This window comes from Neltuma alba, unplaced genomic scaffold (genome assembly GCF_004799145.2).
Source record: "Neltuma alba isolate B1F8T4 unplaced genomic scaffold, ASM479914v2 tig00011248_pilon, whole genome shotgun sequence".
Taxonomy (NCBI): Eukaryota; Viridiplantae; Streptophyta; class Magnoliopsida; order Fabales; family Fabaceae; genus Neltuma; species Neltuma alba.
This window is the reverse complement of record NW_021635965.1, coordinates 43,940-55,915: the sequence shown is the minus strand read 5'-3', so window position 1 is coordinate 55,915 and position 11,976 is coordinate 43,940. Positions and strand designations below refer to the sequence as shown.

At 35.3% G+C, this 11,976-nt stretch overlaps 1 pseudogene; it reads left to right on the top strand.

Annotated features, from left to right (window-relative positions):
• The first annotated feature begins 7,666 nt into the window (after positions 1 to 7,666).
• LOC114762936 (probable beta-1,3-galactosyltransferase 2) lies at positions 7,667 to 11,784 on the top strand (annotated as a pseudogene).
• Positions 11,785 to 11,976: the final 192 nt, after the last annotated feature.

Here is an 11,976-nt window from a genome sequence, read left to right as displayed (position 1 = left end):
AGCTAGGCTAGCTATTATTCTTCCTGTATAGCTCCTGTGGTGAGCATACTTCTTTATAAGGGATGTTTGGATGTAACCAAACCATGATTTGAAGAATAACTTCTGGAGAATAGATTTTGGGAAGAATAGATTTTTTGAAGAATAGATTTTGTGAAAAAGTGATTATGAGAAGTGAGAGTGTTTGGATAGTTGTTACCAGAAGCACTTTTTACATGTACAAATTACTAAAAAAGACATAAGTTAATATGATAATTACAGAAAAAATATATTTTATGATATATTTGAATTTGAAGGAATAAAATTGTTAATAATATATTTTTTATTAACATAATTAATAATACATAAGATAATATAATTAATAAATAATTAATATTTATATATATTTATAAGATATAAGATTAAATATATTTATAAAAAAATATGTTTATAAAAAAAACAACAAGATACATATCTTATAGGCTCTCACACTCTCCCTTTTTTTTCTAAAAGTAAAAAAATTTTGCTTTTCCCAAAACCATGGTTTTGACTCAAAACCATAGTTTTGGTTTTTTTAAAGGGTGTTTGGGTGATTTTTTCCCAAACCATGGTTTAGATCCCCAAATCATGGTTTGGATTGAAACACAAACACCCCCATAATCTTTGTTTCTGGAAGGAGAGAAAGTACAGCCTTTTATTTGGTTTGAGCAACGTGACCAATCATGCTCTTATGATTGGCTCGTTTATGTTGCTCAGAAAAGTGTCGTTATTATTATTGCAGAGGGAAAAGAATAAGTAATCCCCTGATTAAAGTGGAGGTTGTGACTTTCGAATTGTATATACTTGAGAATAAAGAATGAGCAAGAAGGCATGACGTTAAAGTCGGTGCGGAGGAAAGGGGGATTTGGTGGGTTGCTTCAAGAGACAAAATGAACAAGCTAAGTGAGAAGGAACACTATTCCTCAGCAAGCAACTCCAAAAATCATAGGCAATGTTTCGTGATCCGAATGCTTAAAATAAAGAAAAACCATTGCTCATGCAGGGCTTTGCAGTTCAATTGTTGCTGAGTATTTTTTAAATATAAAGTTATAAGTTCACGACGGAAAAACTATTACCTACTGTAGCAATAGTTTTTGGTATAGCCGCTGCTCTAAATTCATCACGAGCAATGAACAGAAATATCAAAACATATATGGGAATGTGTGTTTAGTTAGTGAATGAAATTAAATGGACAAGTGATTGTATCATACACCCTCCATTTCATTATATATATATATTTGAAAAAAATCGTTTCACATTACATGTCTTTTCAAAATTCCAATGCAATGTTTATACTTTCTGTGTACTAAATATAAGAGTTAACAGAGGCAAACTTAGAGCCCGTTTGGTTCAATTCCATTATAGACCTGTAATGGTAATTAAGATTGCATTATCAAAATAATAATGTTTGGTTGCTTTTTAATTTGGTAATAAAGTTTACCATTGTAATGAAGATTACCAAAAATAATTTGGCAATTCCCATTCATACCTCCCCCCATATGAATGGGTATTACCATCCATTGCAATATTTGGAATGTCTTTTCTATTCTTAAAATCTAACATGAAAGACACAAAATAATCCAAATCAAATCCCCCCTCATCTTTCCTTCAATGTCTTCATCTCTACCTCCTCTCGCTCCCCCACTCTTTTTCCATCTTGCCGGCCACCGCCGCTCACCACCTCTATCTCCATCAACTTTAAAGCCATGAATGTTATCTTCAACTTCTTCATCTTTGCCTCCTCTCCTCTCCTTCTCCACCTTACCGACATCGACGCTACCGCTCACCACCTCTTCCTCCACCACCGAGTTTGAAGCTATGGATTTTTCCCTCCAACTTCTTTATCTCTGCCTCCTTTCTCTCTCCTCCCCCTCCTTCTCCACCTCGCCAGCGTCGACACCATCGCTCACCATCTCCTCCTTGACCTGGTTGGTAGCCATGAACGTTTCCTTCAACCTCTTCATATTTGCCTCCTCTGTCTCTTTCTCCCCTCCTTCCTCCTTTTCCATCATGTCATTGACTTACTCGTTTGGAAAATACATAAAGCTTATACCTAATAGAATTAATAAGAAATGGTGATGGATATGACACAGCGACATCGCTACGAGGATGAGAGAGGGAACCACTGTTATTTACCAAGACTGCCATGGTGTCTCATTTTTGTGAGCACAAGTGATGTGATCTTCGATCTATAGAAATTTCCCCTCTAATCTCACCAAGAAGATACAACAAAAATGAAGGGTCAAAAGAGTAATTTAATCATTTTTTGTTTTTTCTTCTACTTAAAAATAAATATCAGTGCATGATTTCTTTTTAACAAACCAAACACATTAATAGCAATAAAGATTGCATTGCAATGCATTGCATTACATTGCACTGTTAATAATGCTTGCAACTGAACCAAACGGGTCCTTAGTCTATTTTTTATCTCCCAAATTTATAGGAGTAACTTTTTTTTTAAAAACTCCCCCCATTAATTATGTAAATGACTGGGCTTTTTAACATCCGGATAAAAAGTACTCTCAATTATCTCCTTCGAAGAGGTTAACAAGAGTGAAATACATTTTAAATGAAGGACTTTATTACAGTTTTATTAATTATGGGGAGAGAATTATTTGGTTTGTAATCTTTTTTAAGTACAGAAGATACCAAGCAACTGTAAACTATATCTAAACATTAGATTTTTTTTAAAAAAGAAATTATGAATACCTGCATACCACCAGTGGCCAATAATAATAAAACAAATCCTAATCATAGATGGATTTTATGATACTACCTCCGGTTTTATTTATAATATACCTTATTTATAGTTTACAAATAAAATCTTATAAATACAACTGGAGACAATATATCCATTGAGAGCGCGAAGACCCAACACACATGGATGTGCCTAGCTATCCTTGCCCCTCGAGTGGGAGACTGAGGCTATCAATGGATTGAGAACTGGATACACCCGTTATCAATCGGGCCAGTGTCCCTATTTGTCATCCTTAAAATAAGCCAACCTCTCGTGAGATGCAAGTAACCCTCACAAATTGAGGAGGCATGACAAGCGGGAATGGACGACTGAAGCAGCATATAATGCACACATGCACGGGGCTGCTGAAATTATGAGAGCACTTGCTATACCATTTCCCGCTATATAATCAACACTCTTTGGAATTAATTTTTTTTTTAATTAAAAGGATAAACATTAATGGTATAAGATTACAAACAATATCAAATCCATAACACATCAAGAGGGAGGTATCATTGTTCAAAACAAATTGGCAAGACAAACTGAAACAGTTAAAAATACTGGTACTACGGCAGCTTATTGTCTCCAGATGTTTAAGTCCTAAATATAGTACTTATTCCTTCCAGTTCTAGTTATAAGATATTGTTTACAGTCTATAAACATATGTTATAATTAAATTTACACTATAAACTAGTAGCGGGGCTAATAATAATGTAACATGAATATGCTCATATAAAGCAGTTAGAAAGAATGGATACACGTGCCCTGCCCCTCTTTGTTAACGTGCTTCCACGTTTTGCACCACGTGGATGTCTTCCGGATCGGCCCCTTCACGTACTTCTCCTTTTCTAAATGAATGTCTTTTTTATTTCACTCAATCATTATCATCCCCGAAAAAAATAAAACATTTAATAATGAACGATAATAATAATAGAGGGACGGGGACGGGATGTTTCCCTCCCCTGGATTCCATTTCCATGCTCGTCACGTTGAGGAGCGGGGGAGGGATGAGTGTGGCGGGGGAACATGAGATGGGGTTGAGGGGCTACACGGAATCATGACACGTGTCAGTAAGCATCGTGATTGGGGGATGCTCTTTCCCAGCCTTTTAACACCGTCCGCGTGACTGCTGAGCAGGAACGCCCTGAACCCCACATGACCACTGTCTCCTCAAAGGAACCCCCTCCAACCGAATTGCGCCATGTTGCACACTGGTTCCTTCTCTCACGTGTTATGGATCCCGCCCGCCACGTTCCCCACTTTGCACTGATCACTCATCATCCTCCCCCCAATCCCACAACTTCTCCAACTTGAGCTTCCATTATCCATAATCAATTATACTTTGTGTCAACAAAAAAGGCCGGGAAAAATCATACTACCTTTAATCTTTAATATAAAGTCTTGTTGGACTTTTAGTTTGGTTCTAAATATAATATCTCGATCTATTTTTTCTCTCATATTTATACATTTTTTCCAAAGTAGTCCTTCTAACAATGACAGTTCTAGTCAATATACTTGATAAGTAAGGATATTTTAGAAAAGACAACACTTATTTAGGACAAATAACTAATTCAACTTACTTCCTTAATCTCCTCAAATTAGTCAATTGGTTCTTATAATTAGGACCGGAGGTAGTATTTGTGATATATATACATCGTCATTATAAACTGAAATGTAGGTTCTATTTCTATGAAGTTATTATAATATATTACCTCTAATTCTTAAAATAAGAGCTAATTAACTAATTTGAGTAAATAAAAGAACTTTGTTAAGTTTTGCATTTGTAATAAATAAGTGTTATTTTTTAGACTGTTTTACTAATCATATGTGTTAGTTAGAACTATCATTTAATGAAATATTTAATATTTGCAACTCTTATGAAGATTACCTTAGAAAAAAATATAATTATGAGAAATAAGGTGAATTAAGATTTTATATCTATAACTAAATTGAATGTCAAACTAAATCTTATATTAAGGACTGAGGCACTATAAAGCTATTGATAGATTGCAAGTTCTTTTAATATCATTCAAATTTAGATTAGATGGCATGTTGGTGCGCTGGGTATTGAATTTTTGTTGGCAATATTTTAAAATGCTATGTGCCCGCTCACATAAATCTTGAATTTTGAGGAGGTCAAAATTCTATGCTGAATCGGCAATTGAATAACGTCATCCTGTGTTTTGGTTGGCTGAACAGCTTCGCACACCCATGGAGCTGTCTCGCAAAATTTAAATAATACTCGTAATATATACTTTCACCCATGTGCAGACACGTGGGCCGAACATCCCGTAAATTTTAATCTCTCTCAATACGAGATAAATTAAATCGTACTCACTGGCAGGCTTGTGTTTCTGTTAGTCCAAATGAGCTTTTTTCTTGCACAATAATAGAACATTATTTTACGAGGTTCGTTACATCGTATATGTGATGAAGAAGTCCAATTGCTTGGCTTCCAAATTTAGAAAATAAAATATAAATATATACTCAGAAACTTTACTATCTTATAGCACTTAGAAGAGTGATATGATTTACTATGCTTGTATAGATCTGTGTTGTGATTGGGGGAAAAAGGATATCTCTGTACTTGCACATGTGACTTTCGGTAACGTGTGTTACTGACCAGCGCAACAACTTTGAAACTTACATCTCATCTGCTCTTCCATGTTCTATACAATTTCTCGGAAATGCCACCATACAAAATACCACTCCTCCACAAAATAAATTGAGTAAGGAGCAAATTGCCAGTCATTAAACTTCAAATCTCTCAAATTATCGTCAGCTTAAAGTCTAATACTTAGGAAAGTCAACAGTTGCCAAATATTACCCTCTCCTGATTATAAGACCTCATTTATATTCTCGTTTAACGAGGTCTTATAATTAGGATGAAATATAGTAATAGGAAGATCAATAAACTTTGAAATGTAATAAACATTAGTTACTGTGACAATTTACACCTGAATATATATATTTTTGTAAAGTCACTTCAGTAAAATTGAAGTTTTTATAATGATATGTAATGGAAAATAATTTTAAATGTATAATGACTTAAAAAATTAATTTTATGATATATGAGTCTTATTGTATAATATTGGACTCATTTAAAAAAATACATAAATGATATAAAAATTGCACAGGTTGCTTAATAAATATAAAAATGTAAATAATGCACGGTTCAACATTGTTAAAAGAAAATTACAAAAACAAATTTGGTCAGAATAGAAGGAAGCTCGGGTTACGTTTGTTTATATTTGGCAAGATGACGGGAATGCTTTTTTTAAATAGTCTGGGAAAAAAGGACTTTCTATTTTTCGTGCTTGAATTGTTTTTCTATGTATTGTATCAAAAGCAATCTACCCCTCGGCTACTTCACATAGCTAGCAATCATCTTATCCAAACAATATTTAAAAGAAGCATCACAAAAATTAAATTAATGCTGTTTTAAGCATGAACCTTTTATTATTATTATTGTTATTATTATAGAGACTTGTATTGTCAGTTAAAAAAGTCCTAAAATATGTTGCTAATTTTATAACTCATAAATAGCATGATTGCCTGCATTTGTGGTATTATTTTAATTAATGATACTGACGTTATGCCTCGCATCTTGCGAATAATGAATGATTAGGGGCAAAACAAAAAAATTGAGATTATTGTCCTGGCAATCGTACCAATGCAATGTGTCGGTGATTCCACGATCGTTAAGTGTTAACAGTCAACCACGTATTAGAAGGTTGACTCCATCCATAATCCCTTTTTTTTTTTTTTTGACCTTTTTTAATGAGAGAGGACAGCTGATGGCCACATTAATTCTTCGGCACTTAGGAACATGGTGCATATGAATCTTTCTATAGCAACTTGGTCCGCCTTTCTATCTGGATCCCTCCCCCCTTCTTCTCCTTTATTCTTCAACCATAGCTTCTCTCTCTCTTTTTTTTTTTTTTTGGTCCCCAAGATATTCACACAAAAAAGGAAAAATTCACGGCTAGCACATATATTCTTTCACGCATAAAGCCATCCTCATTTACACATCCAAGATAAAGAAATCTCACACGCATTCGGAGAGGGGAAAAAAACACAAGGGGGCTTTGAAGGTTTGCATCAAATTATTATACTTCCAAAACTAGTTAATCACAATAAATATGATATGATCTCTATAAAACATATTTGTGATATTGTAAATTTCCATTGTGATGAATTCAACTTGGCCAATTTCTTATTAATTTAGATGATACGAGTAGTTCAGTTATAGTAGTAATATTTTTGTAAGCTCAGATTATTTTTTAAAATCTCTACACATGTTGAATCTCTTGGATTTTAAAGGGATGAAATTAGTGGATTTTTTTTCATTTATCAGAAAACATTTTCATGTTAAAAAGATTCTGAGGGCCCGCTAGTTACAAATATTTTGTTTTTGCCTTTTATGCAAATATTGGTCATCTGATAAGGGGAAAAATAGGACCCGGAGAAATTTATTAGAAACAAGACCACACCAGAGTCGAGAAAAATGACCGATTAGTGAATATACTCTTCCGGTCTTTATTATAAGACTCAATTTGACTTTTTATTTGGTTCTAATTATAAGACCCAATCCATTTTGTCTCTTATATTTATGTATTTTTTTTCAAGATAATCCTTCTAATAATGATAGTTTTAGCCAATATACTTAATTAGCAAGGATATTTTAGGAATGACAACACTTATTTATTATAAATAACCAACTTAACTTACTTCTTTAATCTCCTCAAATAAATCAATTGGGTCTTATAATTAGGACCGGAGGAGTATAAGACAAGAGAGTTGGCCATTAAATTTATTTATTTATTTATGTAACAAAATGAATTTAGAAGCATAAAACCGGGCGGTTAGCATGTCTCCTCGCTTCTGCTAAACGTCCCTTACCTGCGAAGAGAGAGAAAGCAGTGAGAGAGAGAGAGACAGAGAGAGAGAGAGAGCAAGGCAAAGCAAAGCATAAAAGAAAGGAACCAACCATCAATTAAAAAACAAAACACTCTCTCTGTTCTGATTCCTTCCCTGTTGCGCCCCCTCAATTCTTCTTCCTCCTCCTCTTCTCCTTCTGCTCTTCTATTCGTTGGATTTGGTTGTATTGCTCATGGAATTTGCCTGTTGACGAGCTCCAAGTCAGAAGAAAATTTGCCGGAAAAATGAGCTGGAAAGCCAGAGGAGAGCTCCATTCTAAAAGCGTCATATCTCAAAAATGGACACTTTTCCTCTGCCTGGCAAGCTTCTGTGCTGGGATGTTCTTCACAAACAGGTCTCTAACTTATCTCTATTGTACCTTCTCCCCACTTTTTCCGATCTTTCTCTCAAGAAAGATAGTTTCTTCCGGGTTATCAAGAACTTGTTTCGTCTTACTGTTTATTTATGGCTTTGTGTGGATACTGAGCACTAAATGACTTCAACTTGTGTTGCCATTTTCGTTATTTATTCTGGTTTTCAAGGGATTAATTTATTTACTTACTTGCGGGGCTTTCTGAATTTTGAAGATCTTGTTTTCTTTTCGATGTTCCAATAAATCCCGATTTAGTTTTTATTGCTCACAAAATGGATTTACATACTCTCCATATTCTTGCCAAAGCTCGTGGGAAAAATGGTATAGATCTGAATTCACTTGGAATGATCAAAACCACGTCAATTTTTACTTTGAGGTTCAAGATGCAAGATTGACTACCAGTTATGAGTCAATTGTCAATTCTGCCCGAGAACTCCTTTGCTCTTTCTCTAACAAACAATTTTCTGATGGTTTAATTCGTTCGGTTCGCAATACTCATGTTGATAAATCTATCCGCAACTTTAATTACCGTTTTCAATGGTTAAAAAGTAATTACCATTTATTCTCAACTACTGTACACATGTTCTCAACCATCTTCCGTTCCCCCGATTTTAACTCCTGAAAGGATGGATTTTTTTAATTTTCGGATATGCCTTGGCAGCCTCGCTAATTATTATGCATAGTTCAACGTAATTAGAGGTACATTAGCCATCTGTTTCTCTGGTTCCTAGTGTGTTTATGTCATAATGAACATAAGATGGTTCTATGGAAGCGATTGAACTGGGAGAAAAAAATAAAGATTCCAGACGAAATTCTGATTTGATTATCAAGTGAGAAGTGCATATTCGATGCCTGTATTTATGCTCCATTCTATTATATAAAGACTGGTTTCCGGAGTTTTTCTGTTATTTTTCTTATGAAATATATAAAATGATCCATATAGGATGTGGGCTATTCCTGAACCTAAAGGACTAGCTCGACTAACGCCCATGGAAGCTCAAAAGTTGAACGTAGTTTCAGAGGGTTGCAATCCAAGAATGTAAGCACAGCTGTTCTTTTTGTTACTTGAATCCACTCAATCATCATGTGTCTATCATCTAAGTACCTATATTTGGTTTCTCTTTCTGTGATCCTTCCTCTAGTTGCGTGAGAAGGAAGTGAAGAGAGATTCTAAGGACGTTTTAGGAGAAGTTTCCAAGACTCATAATGCGATACAGTAAGTGGAAGTTATTAACCTCATAATGCTATTGTTAGGCTGATTTGCCATCATTCTAAGTGCAAAATCTTGTGTTGATACTGAATGTAGAACTTTGGACAAGACCATATCAAATCTAGAGATGGAATTGGCGGCAGCAAGGGCAACTCAGGAGTCTTTACGCAGTGGTGCTCCTGTATCGGAAGGTTCAGAGATAGTTCAACCGTCTGGCAAGAGAAGGTACTTAATGGTTATAGGAGTTAACACTGCTTTTAGCAGCCGGAAAAGAAGAGACTCAGTTCGTGCAACTTGGATGCCACAAGGTTCTTGAATTTATCTTTTCGTCTTACATTTTAATTAGTTTTTTAAGTTAATCTGTTCCTGTTTTGGACTGTGATTTCTGATGTTTGGTTCTTATGACAATCTGGACAATAGGTGAGAAAAGGAAGAAGCTGGAGGAAGAGAAGGGCATTATCATCCGTTTTGTCATTGGCCACAGGTAACCATTGCATCTCTTCATGCTTTTGTTGCATAATTTCCATTTGATTTACTTTACAAGCTTTGGGGAAGGTTTAATTCCCCTATTTAAAATTAAGAGTCAATAGCTAATGAATTGTGCAATTCAAATCCCATAACAATATGAGGAACTTCCACCTGAGGTCTTTTGTTAAATCAATTACAGTATTAGTTTTGGATATTCTCGAATGAATCATAAGTTTGACATGTTTCTTCTCCTCACCAAGTGCTACATCAGGGGGTATTCTGGACAGAGCTATTGAAGCAGAGGACCAAAAGCATGGAGACTTCCTGAAGCTGGTAATTAATATATTATGATCCTTCTTGTGCGATCACTATATAAGATGACATGGTCAGTCTTACAAGAGAAAAAGCAAAAAAAAAAAAAAAAAAGTGTCAGGTTTTCAAACTTTTGTGCTTTGATGCTGCAGGATCATGTCGAAGGATACTTAGAATTGTCAGCCAAGACAAAGACATACTTTACTACTGCTGTTAACTTGTGGGATGCTGATTTCTATGTTAAAGTTGATGATGATGTTCATGTCAACATTGGTATGTAAAGTTTTTCAAGAAAGTTATAATATCTGGCTTTATACCTAAAAAAAAGTGGACATAGGTTTCAGTTTACTTATTTAGCAAGTATCCGTAATGTTTTCTCCGGGCGTCCTTTTTAATGTGTTTCAGCAACATTAGGAGAAACTCTAGTTAGACACCGATCAAAACCTCGAATATACATTGGATGCATGAAATCTGGACCGGTCCTTAATCAAAAGTGAGACTTCTCTCTTATCTTCATTTTATCCATCGAAAGATAGAATTTGCCTTTTCAATTGTAGCTTATTACCTGCCTAATCTGTTCCCCAGAGGGGTAAGGTACCATGAACCTGAATACTGGAAATTTGGCGAGGCTGGAAACAGGTACTTCCGTCATGCCACAGGTCAATTGTATGCCATTTCCAAAGACTTGGCTTCGTATATTTCAATAAACCAGTAAGTCCTACTTCCCCTCACTCCCCAGAAACTAAGAGGAAAAACAAAAATGATCATTTGAAATTAAATTTCAGAAGAAGGTTTTAGTTTATTGCTATACATACACCAGTTGTAAATTATACAGAGACGCCAACTATTTCATAGGATTATGGACCATGGTTCCTGTATCAATGTTGTTGCTTTTTAAGTTCGAGCTTTTGATGGTTCTTATATGTCCATGATTGTCTCAGGCACGTTCTTCACAAGTATGCCAACGAGGATGTCTCACTCGGAGCTTGGTTCATAGGACTTGATGTGGAGCATATAGATGATAGAAGACTTTGCTGTGGCACCCCACCAGGTGAAGGTTTCTTCTGATACGTTAATTACAATCATCTGCAAAAGCTCATGAATACCCTGTTTGTACAGCAAATGTGAATTCTTGAGTTGTGTTTGCTCTCTGCAGATTGTGAATGGAAGGCTCAAGCAGGCAACGTTTGTGTTGCTTCATTTGATTGGACCTGCAGCGGCATTTGCAGGTCTGCTGAAAGAATCAAAGAGGTCCATCGGCGGTGTGGAGAAGGCGAGAAGGCCTTATGGAGTGCCTCTTTCTAGGCAAAGACTCGGAATTCTTCTGATCTCCGGAAGATAGGTTATCAGAATAGCAATCTATTAGGCTTGCAGGATTTTGTCTTTTCTTTTTTTGATCCCTTATATATTTTTCTGAGTATATAAAGAAATATCTTATTAGATGAGAGAAAGAGAGGGGGAGAGAGATTGTGTGGGGTTGTTCCATGGACCTTCAATATTTTACTTGAGGAGATTGACCATGGCAGCAGCCAGAATGAGGAAGCACCAAGATAGTCAGTCACTGAGCACTGCCCATTCTTTAATGCTTGAAGGGCCACTTTGTATGTTAATAATAGATCCCATGGCTGTCAAGCTCCTAAGAAATAAATGTAGATATCTTCTCAATTTGGTTTCTTGTTTTTCAAGGTTGAAGTTCTTGTATTACTCTCTTAATAACCTCTCCTATATTTACATGGCCAGATTCCTCAATCCTTTTATTTTCCTTCTTTCTTTCTTTTATGGGGAAAAAAACAAGGAATGTATCTGAATTTTGTTTAAAACCAAGATTCTCAACTACAATTTTAAGAAAATTATCGAAGATAGAAAGAAGAGGGAGGGGAAGAAACTTACAGTATGAGGAAGGTGGAGATAAGAGATGGTTAAATAGTGCAACCTCGTATG